The 23,607-nt window shown below is 32.5% G+C and overlaps 1 long non-coding RNA gene across 2 annotated transcripts; it reads right to left on the reverse strand.

Moving 5' to 3' along the window:
• Positions 1-14,892: 14,892 nt before the first annotated feature.
• LOC127723484 (uncharacterized) lies at positions 14,893-22,631 on the reverse strand. Of its 2 annotated transcripts, XR_007992096.1 has the most exons (4): positions 22,590-22,631; positions 20,569-20,737; positions 17,387-17,483; positions 14,893-15,279 (listed from the first exon to the last, which is right to left on the reverse strand). It is a non-coding gene; the product is annotated as an uncharacterized LOC127723484 (long non-coding RNA). The 2 variants fall into 2 exon arrangements; XR_007992095.1 differs by lacking the exon at positions 22,590-22,631 and having other exon boundaries at positions 20,569-21,100.
• Positions 22,632-23,607: the final 976 nt, after the last annotated feature.

Below are 23,607 nucleotides of genomic sequence, written 5' to 3' on the forward strand. Positions count from 1 at the left end.
ATTTCCAACGGACTAACTTTTTTTATTCAAACTAGACCAGATTTTTTTTAGATTAGTTGTTACTAGACACTACTTGAGTGTAAAGCTCGACTTCTAGTATGTTGCTGTTAAAACAAAAAAATTATTATAGGAAAATCAATTCTTTGTTCTGTCAATCTTCATTGATTCTATAGTTTATAGTATATTCCAAACAGATGATTTGAATTTTCTTTTAAGTAAGAATTGTTTCCTACTTGTTAATAGTTATTCAGTAATTAGAAATACATTTGTTTTACAAAAGGAAAAGTTTTTGACTCAAAACACATAACGACATCTCAGAAAGCAAACACCAAAAATCAACTGACAGATGATTCTTCGAACAAGAACAGTAACACAAAATCATATTCTGGTAAGTTCCATCAATGCACACTAGTAGGGTATAAGTTTTTGGCTTATAATATTTAAAAGTCACAAACACAGTGTATTTAGTGTAAACTAGTTATTGTATATAAACTAATTGGTCACAGTCTTCTTCATCAAATATAGTATATTATATAAGATATGGTTTGATTGCCAGTGAGAAAATTAACCAGTTGTTAAAATGATACGGGTTATGTTCATCTCGTATATTTCCATGATGGTATGCTACTAAACCCCTTAGTTTGTGCTTGATTTTCATATAGTCAAGTTATAATCTTTCAATCAGTTGAATTGAGGTTTGGAGCTGACATTTCAGTAACTGCTAGTACTCCTTTGTTAAGATATGTTTATCATTGTCATTATGCTTAGTTTCTTTAATTACCTATTCTTACATCTTTTAAACTGAGTTTTACTATGCGTATTGCTGTGTATTTGTTTATTCCACATTGGCTAGAGGTATAGGGGGAGGGTTGATATCTCATAAAACATGTTTAACCCCTCCGCATTTTTGCACCTGTCCCAAGTCAGGAATCTCTGGCCTTTGTTAGTCTTGTATGTTTTTTTTTTAATTTGGTTCATTTATTTGTTTTGGAGTTTAGTGTGACGTCCATTTTCACTGAACTAGTATACAGCATTGTTTAGAGGCCAGCTGAAGACCGCCTCCGGTGCGGGATTTTCTCGTTGTGTTGAAGACCAAGTGATGGTCTCGGGCTGTTTTCTGCTCTTTGGTCGGGTTGTTGTTTTTTGACACATTCCCTGTTTCCATTCTTAATTTTATCCAACAGAGTGTAGCAATCATAAGTCACCATACAACCTTTAACAATAAGAAAAACCGATACCAGAAAGACAGATATAAAAGACATGATTAAATATGAAACAAACGACAAAAATAACGGCCTGATGTAAGACAAAACAATAAACGAAAACGACATAACAGACAGAAACCAATGACAAATACTTAATTAAAGACTCCTGACTTGGGACAGGGACATACACATGATTGTGAAGGAAACATGTTTGTGAACACTCAATTCTCGACGACCCTAACATGTTGTAACATCACAACATAAGAACAAACTGTAAAAATTCTTGACTCATCAGATCGGCACGAAGCACAAAAACAACTAACATAAAGTCAAAAGACACATACTTACGATCTACTATAGACCTCGCACTTCCTGTCATGATTTTCCTGAAGGAGGAGCTATAAAACCAATAGTTTGCAGTGGTAAATTGTAAGTAATCCCATCAACAATTTTACGGGCACCATCACCAGTCGGTGGACGTAATGGAATATCTGTATCACAGATGACGACGGCTATTTTTCAATGGTCATAACCGCAATATTCTGTCGTATTTTTCTCGAATGGGACATGACCAATTAGACTTATACATGTTATAACTGTAGTTGTATTTACAAGATTAGCCCGACGATTGCTACCTGTGCGGTAAAATCTGCTTACCATTCCGGAGCACTCTGGATCACTTCCCGGTTGTTTGTGATGTTCATGCTGCAAACTTTGTAGTTCCTTTGTTATGTTTTGTGGACAAATTTGACTTTTTGTCGTTGGCATGGCATAGTCAGACTATAGAAATAAAAAGATGTGGAATGATTGCCAATCAGACAACTCTCACCCGAAAGATTGATTGATTGGTTGGTGTTTAACGCCTTTCAGCAATGGTGTGCTATTTTGTGGCGGTCAGTATTTATTGGTGGAGGAAGCCGGAGTACCCGGAGAGAAACATCGACCTTCGGGAGGAAAACAGATAATCATAGTCAATTAAGATTGGAGTCCAAAGCACCTGCCACGTGCGGGATTCGAACTCACAATTCCAGTGTTTACAGGCTAGTGACATGAGTGATGCAGTAGTTTGACCACTTAGACCAATCGGATACCAAAGACCAAATGACATAGAAGTTAACCACTTTACCACCGTCAACTGTAGGTCTGTCTGTATTTGGATTTATGAAACTACAGGAAGCTGATGCCGTTTAAAAAATATATTTATACATATATATTAACAAATTAAGTTATACAACTTAATAAATCTTTAAAATCACTGCCGACATATTGCTGTGATTACTTGGCCTGTGATCCTCTCTGAGGCTTGTAATCAAGTGGCGATTTATTTGATATTTGATTGTTCATGTACAAGTTGTAGGTATAATTATTGGCGGTGCAGCTGGTGCAATTGTTTTGCTGTTAATATTAGCAACGATTTTTGTGTGTCGGAAAAGGTAAGTCATATATCTTGGTGTAATATCTATAAATACGAGAAATCTAAATTATTCGAAACATGTGGGATCTGAGTTTATGTCATATCTGTATGTTATATACTATTTATATCATTTATAAAGTATATCATGTATATGGGAATAGAGATTACTATAGCTATATTTGGCAAAACCTTTCGGAAAGTTTAGCCTTTGATCTTTTTTTTATTCGAGCGTTACTGATGAGTCTTTTGTAGACGATATGCAAATATGGCGTACAAAATTTTAATCCTGGTATCTTTTATAAGTTAAATTAAGTACATTTCATTAACCAGACGTATGTTGCTAATCTAATTATTAGGTTTCTTCTATTTATAATTATTTACTTTAATGACTGTAATTTATTTATCAAATTATTTCAATTTATAATGTTTTTGTAGGATATACTACGTCTAATACAGGCTTTCCCTTTTTTTTGACGCGTTACGTAAGCCTGTTTATAAGTCAACTGCCAATGAATGCAATGCTTGTTTCTTCATTATATGTCATTGTTAAAGTAATTGTGGTTTCTGGTTTTGCTGTATTAACTACACATTGATTTCAATAAATGTACAAATTCTTAATGTAAGATTTTTTTTACTGTTTTTACATTTTGTTTGCGCACACTCCTCGTTTTTTGAAGGCAATTCTCAGGAAGAAGGAGGGGCTTCCTTTTTCAAGACTATACCCACAAATGTTGCAACGGGGACTCGATGAATAGTAAATAATAGGATAATGTGACAATAATTGGGATCCAGCAGCCACGATAATGTAAACATACATCACAGACATACAACACAACTGAAAAAATAAAAAAGCATATAAATAAATCTAACAAAGACGCCAACAAAAAAGTTGTTGTAGTTGAAAGTAAATTTGACAATGACATCAACAAAAGACTTTTTGTAACTGATGGTAGATTGAATAGAAAGCCTGCTTCTATCTTTATATTGACACAAAAGGAAGACTTCAAACTAGAATCATTGACAGAGGTGATGATTAAACTTTCCAATCGCCAACTTCCAATTTTGCAGTAACATGCCCTCTACTCCGTTGTATGGCATTACCTTATCGAAGTTAATATACTATGTAAGTGCATATTTACTGAATGCGGACTTCTTTTACAAGGGTGCCATCTTTACACAAAAACTGCTCGAATAAATTTATGAGAACGACTAAAACCGACAGTTCAGAAGTTGTACGGTAACCATCACGAATTTGTTGATTGAAAACGCTGTGTCGGCGTCTCAACTCACTAGTTTATTTTGTTACCTTGATTTGTCTTTTCTTAATAAATTTGCGAGATTTGTAAAATGGTAAACAATTGTCGCCTCTATGTATTGGAACAAACAATATATTCTTATTTTATTATCAAGAAACAAGATTTGAACAAATTCTAATCATACATTTTAAAAAGCTTCATCAATATTAATTATTAGCTTCTTTTTTTACTGCTACTAATGTAATGCGTTATGTTATTGCATAGCAGATACAAATCAAATTTTGTGTCAACATTTTATTAATAACAAAATCTTGTATTGATTAATGACAAAATCCCCACGTAAACTGGACAAGACAGGCGCTCCAATTTCCGGTTCTTATCTCAAAGTAAAAACGAGGCCTTCAAAGCATTTACATAGCCAGTTTGTCATTGTAACATTATGAAACCTCTTGTCTGTTTGCAGATCAGTTGGGATTTTCAAAGGAAAAAAGAACATTAATGATGACAAAGTAGAATTTTCACAAAGACCGAATTATGATTTAAAATGCATAAATGCATCGCAAGTTGAACCAATATCCAACCAGAACTATGGAATTGCGACAAATCAATCATCCACGTATGCGGTAGTTGACAAGCTGAAGAAATCAGACCAACAGTTTACAAATAATGACGACACTTATACGAATTCATCAGATGGGCAATATGACCAGCTTAATAAAATACAAAAACGGAAAATCATATTGGGAGGAAATGTGTACGACAGTCATGAAGGAATGCGAGATCAGAATGACCCTACATATGATATATCAGAGTTTAGTAGACGTCACGAAGTAACCGATGTATACGACCATTCGTTTTTAGGTATACATAATGACGGAGAGTGTGATTATTCTTCAATCTACAGAAGTGATTTAATGAACGAAACCGAAATGTATGATAAAACAGTGTGATCATATAAATTCAATGAAAAAGACTTTGTTTTAAACTGCAAAAACTCTGCTGACTTAGCATTGCATTGTCGATGAAACATATAACATAAAAGAAGGAGATTATGACACATCGATAAATTGTAAAGCATTAGTTATCAAAAAGATTATAATCAAGTACATCCCTCATTAATTTAATTTCTTAATTGTATGTTTGTGGTATTTAAATGGCTATTTCAAATATATTTTTTTGAACTACGAGACCTCTAGTGATTAAACATTGCATTGTCGATGAAACATATAACATAAAAGAAGGAGATTTTGACATGGGACGATTCATAAATATTACAAAGAGAACATCATGTAAAATATCATAGCCAAAAAAAAAAACGATAGACGAACATACAAACAACTGTCCACAAACCACTACACAGAAAGCGAGATTCAACACAACGAACCCTACCAAATTACTAGTGATGAACTATGAGCATTTCAAGCTCCACTAGCTACACTCAACTTTTTACTCATTGGAAAAATTCGACGAAAGTCAGTTAACAAACCTTTATTGTCGTCTGTAAAGCTTTAGTAAGAAATACCTCAACTTTGGAACACTTGGTTCAACAATTGCCTTGTAGGCAGCCACACTCTTTCATTTTACTAATAATATCCATGTGTAGCGAAATGAAAATCCATATAAAAATAAAAAGATGTGGTATGATTGGCAATATGACAACTCGCTACATTGGATCATGATGTCAGACCAATACAAACTCCTTGATGAAATAATCTTACAACACAAATCAATAATGTTTATCATTTGATTTAAGGTAGCACACCCAATTACCACAGAAAAAAAAGACAAATAAATAAACACACAACATTGCCATATTTTAATAGTTAAGGGCCAATACTGCTTAGGTTTTCCTCAAACATTTCATTTAATTGTATTTATCTGACGTTATTGAAACTTCACGTGCCTACAGTTTTATAAAATATCTAAGTATTATATTGTTGCTAAGTTGAATGTCGGGTATCTATCTGAATACAAACTTCCATATTTAACTGAAAAGTTTGACATTACTAACATGTGCAACCAAATATTTACTTACTGTACTTCCTTGTTCTATCATTACGATTATTTAATATTTTAACTTGCAATGCTACCAAGATATACAAGTATTTGGAATTTCATTTTCCTAATTGTGCGAGGTAAGTCGGGATTAGATATAAACAAAGAAGGGACATGGTATATTACTTCATGTCAAAACACTTCCTTCCTCGCACTTTGGATTTTCCTGTATCTTAACATCAAAATGATGCCAAATTAATTTTGTATAAAAGCATACAAAATAAAACCTACAAGTACAGTATATAACTATAAATGAAGAAATCAACTGAAAAAAAAGATGAGAGAAAAAAAAAAGAAAATATCAATGCCTTCACTACACATATGCATTTTATATGGATGACAGTCGATGTAGAGCATGCGCCAATAAGACAGCAACGCAACTACAAAAGCAAAATAAAGATAACAAGGTTAACGTACAATTTATGAACAATAAACTGTGTTCTATATAAATGTTTAGCTCTAGATCCCCCTAGTCATCAACATTTATGAATATTTGTAATATAAAGTATGCAAGTAAGATATGTGAGTGGTATTCAATCTTTATAATATATGTATCCAACTATGATTCATAGAAAAGACAATCCTGAAAGAAAACTTTGGAAAACATTTAAGTAAGAAACAAAAGAAAATAGTCTAAACATCTAAGTATTTTGTGAAATGGAGTAAATGCAAAGCAGATATTTGTATTGTTAATTAAGTAGAATAAATTGTTGTTTTAATGATAATACAACTTTTCGCTTAATACGAAGAAAAGAAATTAAGCATTTCTATGATTAATGAGATCTGAAGTTAAGCACTGCACAGAACATTACTTATAAACACAACCTAACATTTTTTTATCATTAAAGTGATGTGTTATTAAAATATTTTACATAGGATATCAATTAATATTATTGGCGAACTCTAGTAAAGTGAATCAAGATTCAAAATCTAATCGGTGCAATGTAGTTAAAAAACGTGCTTCAGCTACAAATATGTCACCTAATTGATCTGACATATGGGCATGACCTATGACGCGGTTTAAACATAGGAATTTCACACCTTCAAGTATTCTAAAAACATTAACGTTTTGTCATTGTTTATATTGGAAACAAATTAAATTTAATGTTTGAAATATTTGCCATAGATGTATAATAAGAAATGTACAGTTTCCCTCGCTTGTTTACGATAAACGGACCTTCTGATTTCAAGAAGCCTTGATATATTTTCGAATCTTTCGTTTCAAAAGATATTTAATCATATTCAATAACAAAACAGTAAAAGTAAACAGAGATGTTCTTGTATAAAGCAAGATCACAATAAACGATACAATTTGGATATTATGATATAGGTGACCTGCAAATGTCAAGGTTAATCTAGTAATTTAGTTTCGATTAATGGCGTTTCTGAACTGTTTCAGGTGGTCCAGGGATCGTATTGTAAATGCACTTCTATGAGCATAAGTTTACTTATATTGACCATTTGTGCTCCTGCCTTTAAAAATTATTCAAAAAGAGAGGCGAAAGATACCAAAGGGACATTCAAACTCATAAGTCTGAAAACATCATGACTAAAAAAGAAAAAAAAAGACAAACAGAAAAACAACAATACACAAAACACATCATAAAAAGTAAAGACTGAGCAACACGAACCCCACCAAGAACTGCGGGTGATATTAGGTGCTCCGGAAAGTTAAGCAGATCATTTTCCACATATTGCAGCCATCGTGTTGTTCATCTTAGTACAAAACCCAGTGATAAGTCTTATTCGGTAGGTCACATTCGAGGAAAAGTGGACGGGATTGTAGTTACGATAATTGGAACATATCCGTTGTCATCTGTGAAACAAATATTCCAGAACGGTCAAAAGTAAAATAACAAAAATACTGAACTCCGAGGAAAATTCAAAAAGGAAAGTCTCTAATCAAATGGCAAAATCAAAAGCTCAAACACATCAAACGAATGGATGACAACTGTCATATTCCTGACTTGGTACAGGCATTTTCTTATGTAGAAAATGGTGGATTAAACCTGGTTTTTAAGCTAGCTAAACCTCTCACTTGTATGACAGTCGCATCAAATTCCATTATATTAACAACGATGTGTGAACAAAACACACAGACACAATAGGTAAAAATTTCACAAATAGGGATACAACAGCAACACGAACCCCATAAAAAAAACTGGGGGGGGGGGGGATCTCAGGTGCTCCGGAAGGGTGAGAAGATCCTGCTCCACATGTGGCACCCGTCGTGTTGCTCATGTTATTACAAAGCCAGTAAATAGTCTAATTCGATAGGTCACATTCGTGAAAAGGGAACGGGATTGTAGTTACGACACAAGGAACATATCCGATATCATCTGTGAAACGGATATTCCATAACGGTCAACCAACTCGTGATGGCGTGCGTGAAATTTACGAAGTGATGATTTCAACTGCACCATTTGGAACTCTTGGTTTAAAACTGGAAAGGTCACCATTGGGAAGCTGAAATCATCTCTTTTGTCGTAAAGTTTTGTTTTTCAACCGACCCTCATAGTCAATTTCTAGATATTAGTCCTCATCAAATGGCAAAATCAAAAGCTCAAACACATCAAACGAATGGATAACAACTGTCATATTCCTGACTTGGTACAGGCATTTTCTTATGTAGAAAATGGTGGATTGAACCTGGTTTTATAGCTAGCTAAACCTCTCACTTGTATGACAGTCGCATCAAATTCCATTATATTGACAACGATGCGTGAACAAAGCAAACAGACACATTAAGCAAAAATGTCAAAAATAGGGGTACAGCAGTCAACATTGTGGTTTTTTTTTTATCATCTTATTCACTATAAAAACAAACAAATGTAACGAAGAAGCACAGAAAGGCATACATCAAATTTAACATCCTCATTTTACTTTTTTATTATACGATTTTATTTATCTATGTAAAATCCACCCATAAAGGATGGAAGGTTTTAAGTACTGGCATAAATCGCGCGTTTGAAATTCGCACAGGTAGATATAAAATAATTTTGTCGTTCAAAGTATGACGGGATACATAAGTACAGAGTCACGTAAAATGGATATCACAAAAAACAGACTTAACAGTAAAAGTAATATTAATAAATGAAATAGTTTTGTGGTTCAAAGTATGACGGGATACATAAGTATAGAGTCACGTCAAATGTATATCACAAAAAACAGACTTAACAGTAAAAGTAATATTAAAAAATAAAATACTTTTGTCGTTCAAAGTATGACGGGATACATAAGTACAGAGTCACGTCAAATGGATATCTCAAAAAACAGACTTAACAATAAAAGTAATATTAATAAAGACAAATAAAAGAATACTATAACACGTTATTAAGATAATAAACAATGTCAGTACGCAGAATCTATACTTCAAGACCATCGTGTATTATTTGTGAAGTTGATACGGAATATTTATCAACAACGTCTTGGTACCTTCCGATGAACTTTTTAAAAAAAAGGACGAGACGTTCTTTGACATACCCCTGGTTCATCAACTTTCTGCTCAGACACTGGTGATGGCGTCCGTAAAGTTTACGAAGGGATGATTTCAACTTTACTACTTGGAACCCTTGATTTAATAGCTTCCATGTTAACAGCCACCCTCTATTAAGGAAATTATGATAGGAAATACAAGCCCTGGATTATCATATCAAATGGGAGATATATACTCCGTATGCAGGCGCTGCTGGAATGTTGCTACATAGAAATGGAAAGTCACATTTAGGAAGTTGAAACCATCTCTTTTGTCGTAAAGTTTTGTTTTCAACCGATCCTCATATTCAATTTATAGATGTAAGTCAAGATATGAAACAGATTTAACTGTATCTGTTGTATCCTTTATCTCAAGTTCGATGGGATAGATGCGTTCAACATATCACCAAATTCAGAGTTGTTTAGTGAGAGAACATTATCTATATAGCGGAAAGTGTAGTTAAAGGATACTGCTAACTTCTTTTCTTTTTACCTAAGAAGTTCTTATATGGAGTCAGCCTCATATAAATAAAGAAACAAGTCGGCAAGAAGAATAGCACAGTTGGTTCCGATGGGAATGCCGATTGTTTTTTGAAATAACACGTTCACCAAACGTAACAAATATGCTGTCAACAAAGAAATCAAGCATCTTGATAATGTTAAGATTAATCGTCCAATCGAAATACTTTTTTTCGTTGCATATATGTAAATACGTATGTTCGTTAGTCTTAAGAAGGCATTCACACATATAGTTTAACATTTTTATAAGTTGAAGCTCTATTTCCGTTTATTAGTATAGATTTAAATTCAGCTTAGTAATAACTTCCTGAATTATATCTATAACTAGATATTTTACAGCCTTTATCAAATCTGTACATGAATTTAATTGTTTGCATACTAATGTGTTTTATCTGATCGGTCAAACACGTGATATTAAAAAACAACAACATTAAGTTCAGTTGTGATGACTAGATCAACATCAATATCAGTTAAACATTTCGAGAAAACCTTAAACTCAGATAATTTTTTGATATTTTAATCGTAATAACTTATAGTCAATTATCAAATAAAACAAAAATATAAAAATAATATTTTCGAATCTTATTTATGAGAAAAGGTATATAAATATCATTGCGAATTTGTATTATCACCTAAAATTAAAACCAACATGTACATTATCTGCGAATGCAGCAATCAACTGTATTTTATATAACGATTAAACGAATCAGCATGGTTCCCCTTGGAAATGTACATTGACAAAGAATATCAGAAGAAGCAGTGTGTAGGTCAATGGAACAACAACCTACACATAAAAGGTAAGCATGTCATTCAAACACACGACATGCGTCTATCAAACACATACAAGTTCTAAATTCTCCTAATCATAATAAATAAAATAAAAAATATATAAAGAAGTAAACATAAAAGTTATGTATGCACAAATATAAACTTAACCATTAAGCTGTTTTAGGTAGTTATTGAACAAAATATTTGTTATTAATAGCTGTCTTGTCATGGTGATAATTTAATCAATTGACATAGGACAGCCACATGAATATGAGACGTCATTTAACAATATTTTTTTGCGATCTCAATATTCATGATTGGCATGATTATTCTTAGAGAGAGGGAGAGAGACACGTCACAGATGTTAGTAATATGTTCAAAAACCATTAACAAAGCTCTGTCAAATATTTTTGACTGAAGTAGATAAAAAGAATACAAACGTGCTTTTCAGTAGTTGTCGTTTGTTGATGTGGTTCATAAGTGTTTCTCGTTTCTCGTTTTTTATATAGATTAGACCGTTGGTTTTCCCGTTTGAATGGTTTTCAGTGGCGGATCCAGAGGGGGGCGTAGAGGGCGTACGCCCCCCCTTTGCTTGCACTTTTTTTTTTTTTTTTTTTGTAAAATGATTAATCAGACTAGACTTCGCGAACTTTGCCATTTCCCGTGTATTTAATTTTTATGCGACAATTCTTTACTTATAAAGATATTTTTCGCTCGTATTTACTGTAATATATTATTGATTATGTCAAAGTCATGTGATTCGCTACGGTGGAGTTGACCAGTACGTCGAAAAAAAACGTCACTCAGTCATTTGAAATTTAAATTACAGTAACACATTGCTTAGGCTGAGGATGACAAGCATGACGCCTTCAAAGCGACAAAGTATTGAGCACGCCCCAGCCCATTAATAACATTGCTGAATAGTGATCCCCAGTCAGTAAGCTCTAGATATAGATTTAAAGTCTAAGGTACGGACCATTTGATTTGAGGGGGCAGTCTGAGATATTTTAGAGAAAAAATTCTTACCCTGATTTTTGCCTTAAACAAAAATTCTGGCCGTATCTGGATTGAAAACAATAATCTTGTCCACTTTTTTGCTATTAGAAAAAAGTATTTTCAACAAAATTATTTAGCATTAAATGAACATGATGAATAAAAAAACGGGCGTAATTATTTTTTGGGGGGTTGCATGTGAATCCCATATCTGACCGGAATGGCTGTTTCGCCGAACTGATATACTGAATACTTTTTTCAAGGCCCGACAGCAACCTGCCTGCTAGGTGTGGCCTATATGTCTCTATGTGTCGACCGTCATTCACAACTTCATTGTCATTTCCGACTCATTCGTAGCCTTTGGTTGATTTGGAACCCCTCACTTCCTTTGTTGGTTGAAACATTTCAACCAAACATTTGGATACAAATTGCTTGTTTGTCTTTCTTCGTGTCGGTCGTAGTGTTTTCATTGAATAGCCTTATATCTTGTTTACAACAAGAAATCTGTGAGGTTATGCTAACTAACCATACAACAAACGAGAATTTTCCATGTTCATTTTTTACTGACAAATCCCACATCAAATATATTAATTAGTACATAGCTTTGGATCCATCCAATCATTTTATAATAGACAATTAATGGAGAGAATACGGCACCAAAAATGTCCAACCCCTACACTTTAACTTTAAAATGCATTTTACACTTATTTTATGTTTTTTAGCCAAAAAAAGGTCTAAAAAAATTTTCGCCTCGCTCCGCTCGGCGAACTTTATTACTACACCCCCCCTTTCCAAAATCCTGGATCCGCCCCTGGTTTTACACTAGTAATTTGGGGGGCCCTTTATAGCTTACTGTTTGGTGTGAGCCAAGGCTCCGTGTTGAAGACCATACTGTGACCTATAATGGTTTACTTTTATAAATTTTGACTTGGATGGAGAGATGTCTCATTGGCACTCATACCACATCTTCTTATATCTATTAATCAAAATACCTCCTTGGACGAAACAAGTTCTCATTGAGAAACAGAAACTCATTAATGAAATGTTGTAGTACTGTTGGACTGTGATAACTATTTCCGTTGTTTTGTTATCTTGAATGTAAAATCAATGTCGACTAGAACGCCAGTAAAATTTAACCTCTGAATTTTAGCATGTTACCTCCGTAATATGTAAAATTTAGACAAATATTGAAAGAACTTTTATTATTTCGACCACTATTATGGATATGGAGTGATGTTTTAGATTTATCTTTCAAAATAACGCCAATCTTAAGAGTGTTCCTATTTAAAAAAAGACAAAACACGATATAGAGAGACTAGAGTTATCTGATCTGAAGTCCAACATTTTATTACTTTTGCCAAAAAAGGATCCGGATCTAATCTACCTACCGAAGTAAACTTATCAAACACTGGTTTTGAACTTACATAAGCAACACGACGGGTGCCACGTGAGGAGCAGAATCTGTATAACCTTCCAAAATACCGGAGATCACCCCAAGTTTTTGGTGGGGTTTGTGTTGCTCAGATTTTAGTTTTCCCTATTGTGTTTTATGTACTGTTGGTTGTCTTTCCGTCCTTTTTCGATTTTTATCATGGCATTGTCAGTTTGCTTTCAGTGTATGAGTTTGAGTACTCCTTTAGTATCTTTTATCCAGAGCCTTCACAAATAATTTTAAAAGAGGTGCTACAAGATCTGAAATTAACACAGATTAACTTAAAGGAAAAACATATAGAAATGGTTAAATATATTAATAAGTTCTCTGATTAAACATTGTTAAACAAACAAATGACCTTATGACACTATAAAGCTATTTCAGACCTTATTATATTTTTTCAACTAGCTTTCAGTAACACCTATAGATGAAACTGGTGTTAACAGTAAGAATAAAGTGGGCTGATGTCTGTCATCTCTGTTTTTTGTTTATGTTTTGTCATAAATCAGGCCGTTGTTTTTTGTTGTTGTTTGAATTGCTTCATTTTTTTCATATATAGATCGTTGTCTTAATCGATTTATGACTATTGAACAGCGGTATACTACTATTTTAGCTTTATTTAAAGCTTAAAAATACCAATAACGATGCCGGTTTGCCCATTGGTCAAGGCCGTACGGTGATCTATATTTGCTAAATGCACATAATGTAAACTCTTTTGGATAGATGTCTCATTAGCAATCATACCACATCTCATTCTCTGATAAGAATCTTTAAACGAATGTTTTACGGACTGGCTGTGTTAAATTGGCCGTCATATAGTCTTGAGGTTAGCTGTATTGTCCTCGTGGTCCGAATAGTTGATGGTCAATACTGCTAATGGAAAATATAAACCAGAGAAAACTCAGAAAAAGCTAGTTAGTACATAGGAAAAATTGCAACATATGTTTTCATATGTTTAACATATGTTTTTCATATGTTTGAAAACATATGTAAACATATGTTTAGGCCCGACATGAAAACATGTTTTCGAACATATGAAAAACATATGGAAAACATATGAAAAACATATGTTTTTAAAATCATATGAAAAACATATGTTTTTCATACATGTAAACATATGAAAAACATATGTTTTTCATATGTTTTTTACAAACATATGTTTTTCATATGTTTTCATACCTGGCCTAAACATATGTTTTCATATGTTTGTCCTAAACATATGTTTTCATATGTTTGGCCCAAACATATGTTTTCATATGATTTTATCTTGGTCCTAAATATATATTTTTTATGTTTTTAATTGTTCAAATGCATTTATTTTTTCATAGATTCTAAACATGGTTTGTATATATGTGTATTTTTTTTTTTGCGATAGGTTTTTAAGGGTAACGTTTTGATGTTTTTTAATATGTTTTTCTTTAATTTGTTATCTTTTTTTTCTGACAGGAACTCATTTTGAGTGTGAATACTTCATTATGATGAGTTGTTGCTTTAAAAAGTAAAAAAACCAAAATACCAAATTCCACAGAAAATACATAGCAAAATCAAAAGCTCAAACAAATAAAAAACAATAAGTGCTCCATAATGTTTATATAAAGTAGAATTTTTTTTATTAAGTTGTTGTCTCTTCTATTTTCATATTTTTTTCTCCTTGACATACATTGTACCACATTTCTATTGTCTATATTCTATTTTCATTTGTTTGTCTCTTCGACATACCCCATTTCTATTGTCTATATTCTATTTTCATATGTGTGTCTCTTTGACACACCCCATTTCTTTTGTCTATATTCTATTTTCATGTTTGTCTCTTTGACATACCCCAATTTTATTGTCTATATTCTATTTTCATATGTGTGTCTCTTTGACATACTCCATTTCTATTGTCTATATTCTATTTTCATATTTTTGTCTCTTTGACATACTCCATTTCTATTGTCTGTATTCTATTTTCCTATGATGTATGTGATATTTCTATTGCTATACCTCCATACACAGATATTTAATTGTCTTCACTGCTGTATATTACTGGTGCATGTGTATGCAGCTGCTTTTTGTAAATATCCTGTATGATTAAGAAAGACAACTAGATTGACTTTGAGCTCAATATTGTATTAATTAAAAATGAATGTTCTTTGGTTCTGTTTCTTTACTTTTCAGTTCCTGCAAGTAGAAATAAAAGAACAAAGTTTCAATGTCCACCTAGTCGCAAATTTTTAGCTCACATGGCCCGAAGGTACGTCATCGTCCATCGTCGTCGTTAACTTTTTACATTTTTGACTTCTTCTTGAGAACCACTGAATGGAATGGAACCAAATATGGCATGAATGTTCCTCATGAGGTGCTGACCAAGTGTTGTTACTTTGTAGCCGATCCATCATCCCAGACGGCCACCAGCGGGGGGCTTAGTTTAACAAAGGACCCTACGGGAAATACATACAAATGTCTTCTTTTAGAGAACCACTGAATGGAATGAAAGCAAACATAGCAATATTAATCCAAATTTGGCCTCAAACATTATTATAAGTATCTGTTATGATTTTTATCTTTTTTTATATGATTTCAAAAACCCAAGTAGTCAGGTGAGCGACACAGGCTCTTGAGAGCCTATAGTTTATCTATCAAGGGGCAATATTAACATGATTAAAAAAAAACAACGTTTTTTTGTTCTCAAAAATATTTATAAATAAAAAATGTGCTTGAGGCAAAAAAAAAGTTGTTTTTCTTGTATACTAAATATTTCAAACTGACCTTCAAGGGCATTACTATAATAGTATACTATAAGTTTAATAAAAAAAATTTTAGAGCATTTACCAGGCCATTTTCCATAAATGTATTATTTCCAAGAGGCATAACTCTTTTGAAAAAATTCAATCGGCCATCATTACAACTGCCAGTTGGACATCTACACCTTACAATAATTCCTTACACCAAATATAGTAAGTATAACTTATTGCTTATAATGCCTCAGATATTGACTTGACCACGATAACTTTCTGACAGAGTAGACAGACACTAGCTATAGGACCTTGCAAGGTACCCACATACTAAGTAAATAGAAAAATCCTATTACCAGGATAACTATAAATAATATTAATGAGAGAAATTAACATTACAAAAAAACTTTAACCACAGACTGAACCTATATTTTAGGACAGCGACGCCACCCCTGGCAGAATCTAGGATCACTGTCTCGCTTTCGTGAAATAAATTTGCAAGCTTGACAAAAAGCAGAACATGTATTTCAGAAATAGAAATTCTATGCAATTATTAATACTTATATGCTGTTATGGTCCTACATATTCTTGTGAGTTCAATATTTTGGCATTACACAAAGTCATGCTTTCTTAGACTGTTTGAAATGACAAATGTTTTGTTGTTACATTAATTGATTAAATCTGTCGAAGGTGAATTGATAGATATTTTAGTTTGGGAAAACATAATTTTTGCATCTTTTATTATTTTGTAATTTCTTTTTAAGTGCTTGTTGATGAGTCCAGCCCTTTCTGGCTGATTTTGACAGGTGTTTCTTATGTTGGGTGCTGTCTGCCATACTGTGTCACAGTGTGTAGTTTTATTTTTTTCATTGGTTCACATTTTTTCATCCTTATACAAGTTATAGCCATAACAGGTTACTTTATGGTATGGATTTTGATCATTGTTTATGGCTGTACAGTGACCAGGAAATGTTTACATCTTCGTCCTTTGGTTTTTTAATTGATAGTTGTCACATTGAGAATCATACATGTACCTCATCTCCTTATACATGTTAAACATGTTATATTTTTATGCTGGTTCCTAAAAAAACTTAAAAGGAAATTATTCAATTGTTATATGTTTGAAAACTCTTTCCTATAATGCAAAAACAATAATTGATTGACTTTTCTAGCTTAATTTAAGATTCAGTGGCAAATATTTTATGTATATTCAAGACAAGAACAACTTTTAAATATACAATTCATAATATAAGCAAATGCTATAATTATTTTAACTTCTGACCATCTTATGCGTGTGTGTGTGTGGAGCAGAAGGATTCCTTGATAAAATTGAGAATGGAAATGGGGAATGTGTCAAAGAGACGACAACCCGACCATAGAGCAGACAACAGCCGAAGGCCCCCAAATTGATGCATACTTGACATCAGAAAGACAGAAATAAACAACAGTATACATGGTATACATGCTGTAACATGTACAATTACACTTGAAAAAGTTTTAAATAGATAACATTAAATTATTTAAATTAACTGCAATTCAACAGATGAACTTACTTTGATACCAGTTCTTTTTGCCTGACATCCGCACCTACATGTACACCAGTGATTATAATACTGTACTTTCCTTTCATTTGGTAACCATGGTAACAAGCTAAAATTGTAAATCTTAATTTAATCCAGAAGTCCAGACAAAAACAAGATCATTTTTGTAGATGTAGTATGAACTGATGCTCACTAATTTATATTTTTACTTTTGAGTGAATGGAAACAAATATGCAACAAACAACAAAAAGATCAAAAGTGTAGCTAATATTAATAATATATGTATAGCCTAAGCCCGTCTTAGTATAGTATGAACTTTTTCTAATATAAAATGATCTATTCTGCTGTCTAGTTTAAAATAAAATGCTCCCCAGGGCGCAGCTTGATACGACCGCAGAGGTCGAACCCCAAACAGATGGGGCAAGTATTGACACAATATTCAAGCTTGATACAGCTCTGAATTTGGTTTGTGATTAAATATTTGACACAGCATACATGGCATAGGTTTCTGACACAAAATCAATGTGGTCTAAGAACTTAAAAATTTTAAATTAGACATTTACCTATTATGGTTCAATATCCTAAATCTAAATACATGGTTAGATTCAGCATATAAAAGAACCCCAATAATTCAATTTTTGATGAAATCAAACAAAGTTTTATTTTGGACCCTTTTGACCTCAATGTGGACCAATTTGATAACAGAGCCCAAAATCAAAAATCTAAATACACGGTTAGATTCAGCATATCAAAGAACCCCAATAATTCAATTTTTGATGAAATCAAACAAAGTTTTATTTTGGACCCAATGGACCTCAATGTGGACCAATTTAAAAACGGGGCCCAAAATCCAAAAACTTAATACATGGTTAGATTCAGCATATTAAAGAAACCCAAGAATTCAAGAATAAAACCCCATTGATTTGGTCAAAAAATAAGCAATTTATACAAAGTATTAGAAAAGTATTGTTATTGGCCCCTAATTCCTAAACAGTTAGAATCACAACCCCAAAATTCAATTCCAACCTTCCTTTTTTGGTATGGAACCTTGTGGTACAATTTCAGAAAGATCCATACACTTACACACAAGTTATATTGTCTGGAAACTAGTAAAATGCTTATTTTGACCCCTTTTTAGGCACTTAATTCCTAAACTGTTAGGACCATAACCCCCAAAATCAATTCCAACCTTCCTTTTGTGGTTTCAAACCTTGTGTTTAAATTTCATAGACATCCATTCACTGAAACTAAAGTTATTGTGCGGAAACTAAGTGTCTTCGGACGACGCGGACAACAACGACGACGTGATACCAATATACGACTGCAATTTTTTTTCAGGCCTCGACAATAACGCTTGTCCGATACCAGAGGAAAAAAAGGTCGGACAAGTAAAAGCTATATCAAGCTTGTCCGACGGGACAAGTAAAATTATTCTGCAGAAAATAAATTTAATCCAACTTTGATGAACAAAGTAATTATAAACAAAAAACAAGAAAAGAAGATAAAAACAAGTATTAATTTGACAAGTTTACTTGCAATCGATTTTGTCAGGTACTTTTTAAGAGGTTAAAGGCATACTTTTCTCGGAAACCAGTCTTACTGATCCGAATCAGCGATGTGTTTTGTAGATAAGGTAACTTTTCAAGACAGTTCGTCACCAGCTCGGAAATGATTCGGCTCCAAATTTAATAGACAGTTTGGCACCGTAGGAGACATATTTAATAGACATGATTAATAGACAGTTTGGCGATGCAGAAGACATTTCGGGACCAAGACAAATCAGTACCTCGTTTTCCGACCTTATTCTGTTGCTTTATAATAAATATCATACCGGTAATTTTTTTATCAAATAATATTTTTTAAATAAAAATGAAGAAATTATGTACCATAAAATTCACAAAATCATATTTGATCATATGTAGAAAAAAACAATACTTGCAATACGGTGACATATAGTTGTTAATTTCTGTGTCATTTGGTCTCTTGCAGAGAGTTGTCTCATTGGCAATCATACCTCATCTTCTTTTTTTTATTGATTGCATTTGAAAAACTTTTTTCAACTTAAAAACCAAGATACAAATCCAATGAGTGTACATTGACAGGCCTATCAGACGGTGTCTCATGTGCAGAGTCTGATGAGACTTTGGCATTGAAGAAAGCTAGAACCTAAGTCCTGTGACATGACTAGATTCAGTTGTTCTCAACTCATATTTTTGAAAAGTATTTCAAAAGATATAAATCAAATTCTGTTCTATTATTTTAATTCATTTTGTTCCTTGAATCAACTTAAAATGCAAAAAAGGTTATTATTAAGATTTTTTTTGGACAAGTTACAATTTCATTCGGACAAGTAAGTTGAAAAAAAAGTTATTGTAGAGGCCTGTTTTTGCAGTCGTATAAAAAACAACATTAACATGATTAAGGCCTTAACTCTTGATGTTTAATAAATCTTGGTTTCCTGTTAAATAGGCAAAATTGTTTAAATACACCATTTATAGGCATGTTGTGGAATCTCAATAAATACTTATGATTGCAATGTTCGTTTAATCGTCGTTGTAGCTATGAAATCTATACAATAACGTCATTCACTACAACTTAAGAATTACAACGTTACCATAGTTCAATGTTAGTACTTCGCGTATACTATTTTACGACAAGGAAATATTAACTCATGAACGTAATATGTTGTCATTTGTGTTACCATCCATACTTCATGCATTTAATAAAAGAACAGCTTTTCAATGTACCTTGCCAATTGATGGATATACATGTATAAAATTTGCTATCAAAAAGCAAAAAATATGTATGTTCTTTTAACCTTTTTCATAAATTATAAATAATCTAAAAGAAATGAAGACGTGTGTTGCAATTTTTCTTACAATATCTATTTCCAAGAGGCATAACTCCTGTAAACATATTTGATCAGCACTTATTTTCTAACTCATAAAAGCCTATGCTGATATAGACCTACATGTATGGTATGAATTACAAAAATATCTGACAAAAAAATGTAACCATAACAGTGCTTTATTGGTTATCTTCCATAGAATTTATATTTCAAAGTTAAGTAATTCCTGTATAAATAATTTATCCAAGACATTACTGGTATATATAATAAACCTTTGGTATACATAAATATTACATGAATAAACAAAATATTTAAACAAAGTTATCCTTTTCATTACAATACATACCTCTCATCACAAAATAATTATTGCCTGCTGCTCCTTATATGCATATAAATCAATATGACAATCTATGAATCCATTATATAATCTAGAAAGCAATGCATCAAATGAATTCTGTTCTGTTGCTTAGATTCTTCTACTTCTTGGAGTACAAAATGTACTTTCATTGAAAATGCTAAAAGAAATAAAGTATGACATGTACAAATGTATAATAAAATGAAGTTACAATATTTATATATCTGCCAAATTTATTGCCTTAAAATTTTTTATATGACAAAATTGGCTTATTTTGATCTTTTAAAACAAGAAGTCTGAACAACAGATCTAGACTTGCCCTGAAAAAAAATTAACTATGCAAAAAGTATTAAATTATTTGAATTTTCTAATCCATCTTATGTTTATTAAATCCATATGACTTGTATGAAGTGATAAATCAAAGTGGTTAAATCTGCTTTGTACAGATCTGATGTCAGATGAGTTAAGCCTTTTCACACCACTATCCCATGTTAGGGAGCTACCATTTGATTTAGGGGGGGGGGGGGGGTAGGGTGAAAAAGTTTGTCCTGCATTTCCATTTTTCCACTCTATTCAGTCCTGTCTTTTTTTTATTTATAGTTTATTCTGACTTTTGTTTTACATCAATTGTCATCCTGCCTTTTTTTTTGGGCAAAGTGTCTCATCCTGCCTTTTTTCAAATTTCATCCTAGACCCCCACACACACACACACACATATTAAAACAAATTATAGCTCCTTTAAGGGGAAGATTTGGCACCAATAAACTAGTCTGACTCCACCACATCCTGTATGTGCCTGTCCCAAGTCAGGAGCCTGTAATGTTCATGTTGTTGTTTGTTCACTTTGTTGCTGTATATCATATTTGTTTATTTGTTCCTAAGTGTTTTGTTTAGAAATCATAACATGTATCAGTCTGTTAGTTTCCTCATTTGCATTGTTTTACATTTGTCATTTTCATTAAATGTCTTTAATAGCTGACTTTGTGGTATGGGCTTTGCTCATTGTTGAAGTCATCTTGTACCATAACTTATTATAGTTGCAAACTTCTATGTCATTTGATCTCTGGTGGAGAATTGGACTCTTCTCATTGGCAATCATACATGTACATGTACCACATCTTCTTATTTTTATATTCAGATTAAAGTATATGTAAAGTAAACCATTCATGCACTCTAGGGGTCCACTTCTTATAATGTACAAGGTGATAAGTCTGCCGCTGTAATAGCCTGGCTCATATTTTTCAGCTTAAAAATATGTGAATAGGTGTGGAAAACTATCAGAAGTATAATACATGTATGATAAGGCTGAGAATTACTAGATGTTTATTGTTATAGTACTTAGTAATAGTAGTCTCAGACTCAGGATAATTAAGGCTTATTGTACTTGTCATATGCAAAGCCCTGTAATTTTCTTAGTTGCAAGTCTTGTTTTGACTTAAGTTAACATAACATAAGGAATTTGAGCCTCAGATTTGAGCTTTAATCAAATGTGATGATTTTCTCTGTAATCCCAGAATGTGATTCTTGTCCGCTCCAGCATGTCCTGGAATCACTCATAATTAAAATTGGGAAAAGGTTACATGTACATTATTACCTACGCAATGTATGAAAAGGTATATATACATTTTTTAAATCTAAATTAAATGAAAAGGGGGGGGGGGGGGGTAATTGATCCCTTATCTATTAATTGTAAAATAGCTACTAATTGCTAAAGAGATTATAAAGTCGTCTGCACAGTGTCGTGGTTTTAAAACAACTGCTAAACAAATACAAATATCACACACCATAAGACACGATTATACAGGTCTGCATCAGTTAAAGTAATTAAGTTCTGTAGTGACATTAGATAAACAATTTCAATACATTACATCAAGTATATGATGCCCCCCCCCCCCCCTTTTCAAAGTTTGTCTTATTGTCTAAAGGGTTTACAAATCATATGGTTATTTGGGATGTATTTGTGTCTTAATCTTGTAACATTCTCATTATAAATAGATAATGAAACGGTTTACCCAATGCAATTATATTTATATTACAATATCGTTCTCAGACTCAGGCAGAGACATATATACACATATATGTCTCTGACTCAGGTTTACAAATATCTACACGGACTATGTACAGTCAAATAGTTTTTCGTGAAAAATAAAGCACACACATCTTCCTGCTTTTATCCAATAATTAAACAAAATGTGAATAATAATATTTACCATTCGTTGTGCTTTTAGGGTACGTAAAACTATCCATCAAAACAAAAACACTTTCGCTGTTTCGTTGCGTTGACTTTCTATAAATTTTCTATGTTTCGTTCCCCGGTTTCTTCCAGTTAATCGACAAGTCACCCATTTCAATTTATCTATTTATAATAAATTTTGATTCACCAGTTTGAAAAACCAAAGTTCTTTGTATCATCTATCTCTGTCCATTCAAACTTTTTAAATGACCACAACTGTAGATCGCGTGAGCGTCCATGGATTTTGCGTCATAGTATAAAAAACGGTAACGCTGAAAAGATTTCCGGGTTTCCGTATTCGACGTACCATGCAAGCTTTCGTACATTTACGTATATATATATGATGGTCTGGAATCAAGATTGGGGTTTAAGAATATAGAAAATAATGACAAAAAGTGCAAAATAAAGAGAAAAAAAAATAAAGAACAGATACTAAAAAAGCAGAAATATGGAATAAAGAATCATAGAGAATAATGGGATTATTGATAAAAAAAAAAAGAATTGAGAATAAAGAACAAACTAAATAAAGAATATTTATTCATATCATTATTTAATATTTATAACTCATTCATTTATTTTAAATTATGTTCCATTCAGAATTAGATAGCTCTGCTGTGGGGGTGACATAGCCTGAGGGCTGACATGCTTTTATCATCATGATGATGTGGGATTTAGTGGGAAGAGTAGAAAGTGCACTTTCCTGTTTGAGTAATACACTATATAGATAATGAATGAAAAAATACATGTGATAATTAAATTAAAAATTTTGACATTTTCTCAAAACATTTTTTTTAAAT

The sequence above is a fragment of the Mytilus californianus genome, unplaced genomic scaffold (genome assembly GCF_021869535.1).
Source record: "Mytilus californianus isolate M0D057914Y unplaced genomic scaffold, xbMytCali1.0.p SCAF_13, whole genome shotgun sequence".
NCBI lineage: Eukaryota > Metazoa > Mollusca > Bivalvia > Mytilida > Mytilidae > Mytilus > Mytilus californianus.